The sequence below is a fragment of the Belonocnema kinseyi genome, chromosome 5 (genome assembly GCF_010883055.1).
Source record: "Belonocnema kinseyi isolate 2016_QV_RU_SX_M_011 chromosome 5, B_treatae_v1, whole genome shotgun sequence".
In the NCBI taxonomy this organism is placed as follows: Eukaryota; Metazoa; Arthropoda; class Insecta; order Hymenoptera; family Cynipidae; genus Belonocnema; species Belonocnema kinseyi.
Window position 1 is genome coordinate 117,001,721 of NC_046661.1, and position 3,059 is coordinate 117,004,779.

Here is a 3,059-nt window from a genome sequence, read left to right on the forward strand (position 1 = left end):
CGGTGGCTTTGTCATAGGCCCTTCGGTTTGATTCTAGAGGAATCAAAACCGAACCGAATGGCTCTCCGGCGGGGAATCGAACCCCGGTCTCCCGCGTGACATTCATTTCGAACATTATAATGTTACAAATAAAATTTCTAACTCTACGGGGTATCGAACCTGTATCTATATACCTAAATCTATTGCCTAGCAGTCGGACGTGCTAACCACTCCGTTAAACCGACAAGTTGAAACTCGGTGAAAAAGTCATCCTCATAAGCTTCAGTTCAGAAAAGCTAAAGAACCAAATTTTAAGCTCTCTTTTTCTAATTATTTATTATTATGCGACGATATGTTAACAGGAATATCAATACAATAATTTTTAAATAAATAATTTTAATCGATTACAATTTTTCTTCGCGTAATATTTCATTTTTTCCGTTGTAGCCTGCTTTACAACTTTTTGCAATGACAGGGCATGTAATTTTTCATAAACATTAAAAATTTTTAATGACAGAACTTGAGATGCCGATTCTGGGTCAAGCATCGGTGGAGAATCGGCAAATATAAATAGCCAATATAGGCTTCCAGCACTGGCTCAACATTGGACAGATTTAAATAAAACATGGTTTGCCGTGGTAAAAGTCACACTTGGCCCAATATTGTGCCGTCACTGGGCCAGACTTTGGCTGATCCTCGTGAAACATGGTTCCCCGTACTAAAAGTGAGACTTGGCGAAACAAAGTGCCGATTCTGGGACAAGCATAGGTGGAAAATCGGGAAATATAAATAGCCAATATAGGCTGCCAGCACTGGCTCAACATTGGGCCGATTTAAATAAAACATGGTTTGCCGTGGTAAAAGTGACACTTGGCCCAGTAATGTGTCGTCACTGGGCCAGACTCTGGCTGATCCTCGTGAAACATGGTTCCCCGTACTAAAAGTGAGACTTGGCGCAATAAAGTGCGGATACTGGGCCAAGCATCGGCGAAGGATCGGCAAATATAATTAGCCAATATAGGCTGTCAGCACTGGCTCAACACTGGGCCGATTAAAATGCCGATAATGGCCCAATAACTTTAGCCGACCTTTGGCTGCCAAAATTGGACCAACACTGGGCCGTGTATTCATCTCCGGCATTTCGCACTTGGGTGGTTATCTTTTCTTTTTTGTTAATTGCAAAATAAAACAGTTAGATAACTTTTCATGTGTGAAAATCAGATTTTCTGGGGACACCCTGTTCCTTTGATTAATGTTTTCTCGGAGAGGGATGCTTCTTTCAAGGTGTTCGTTTCATGGTTCAATAAAGCCTAACAGTACCTGGAAAAGATTTTGCATTTTTTTGTTTAAAATTATTTGCGTGACAGACACTTTTTTACTTCTCCTATGAAATTCGGGTTTTGGCACTTACGCCCGTATGCAGTGTTCCCCTTCATTTATATTTCAAGTTAAAAAAATGAATTTTCAACTAATACTATGTTATTTTTAATTAGAATAAGTTCAATTTTGTGTTTAAAAAATATTTTCAACAATAAAAACTAACTTTCAAAAAAATAGTTTACTTTTCAATTATTGACCGAACAGATTAATAATTTTTTAATTTTAATAATTTTTAACAGAAGAGTTTAACTTCTAACGAATTCTATTATGACTACAGAAATATTTTTCTTTGAAATACTAATTTTACTCTAAAATCTGCTTGTTGAACACCTAATTATAATGTATGTAAAAAATTCCCTATTGCAAGTGAAATTATATTTCTTTACCGAAATTCCCTGTCCTAAAATTTGAAAAAATTATTACGAATAAAATGTAATAATATATTTATGAAAATATTGAGAAAATTATTATTTCTGTATGTTTGACTATCATGAATTCGATTATCCAAATTAAGTCTGGGAATAAAATCTCACAGAGCATCAAATCTGCAGAAGGTTTTTCTTATAATAGAATAAAAAATGAAAATTCTTTTTCACAAGTATAGATATATATTTATAATCAGGTTGGAGAGTGGAACGGAAAACAGGGAAAGACCGAGAAAAAAACCGGAAATTACTGGGCATTTAATTAATTTTTACTTTATTTACAGTTGCAGGGCATATGAGTGAAAATAATTATTGTTTTTATTTTGTAAAAGGAAGTTGGTAAAGAAAGAAAATTTCCCTTGGGACAAGGAATTTTGTACATGGAACCGGAATTTTTTAAAGAAATAAAAACTGGGATATAGAAGAGAAGAGTTTTAAAAATAATTTAAAAGTACCTTCTTCCGAAATTTAGAAAAAGAGAGTGCAAGAACGGTATATATCCTATTGAAAGTGACTTCGACAAGAAAAATGTGTAAAATTGACCATTTAAATGATATCAACCTGTAGCCGAGTAAATTATTTATTGTGTTGAAAGTTTTTAAAAAATTATTAGTGCAAAATCAAAGGATTAAAATGTTTAGCACCGGGCCTTATGTATAATTTTCAACAGGCTTTAATTTTGAAGAAAAAAGACGAATTTTTAAATCCGGCGATTAACTTTCACAGAAAAAACTCATTTTTCACACAAAAACCGTAGATGTTCTACCAAAAAGTCGATTTTTTAACAACATACGTAAATTGTCAACCGATTTTTGCAACAGTAAAAAGTTAAAAAAATATAAGACATATAACGCCTGTTATCTGCTACTTTCAGGCGATGCGTTTGAAGTGTAGCAGTCAACAGGCGTTATACGTCTTATATTTTTTTTTAACTTTTTACCGTTGCAAAAAAAAAACTATTGAGATTATTCCGTGACCTTCTATACGGAATTTTAAAGTATAATCCGAATTTTCACAACTTAAAAGTTGATATTGCTGTTCTTCGAGTTTTTTAAAAAGGAACCGAATGGGCACTTAATGGGGTCTACGGGTACTTTGTAGAGGCTCTATTTGGTTCTTTCGGTCCGCCAGGGCATTTCCCAAATTTTCAAGACAAAATATTTATTTTTCTAGAAAAAAAGCTGCGGGAACCTAAAACTGGTAAAATTGATAATTTTTTAAGTATCACATGCCCTTAATTCCAATATTTTAAATAAATCTAAGTTTGCTTAATTT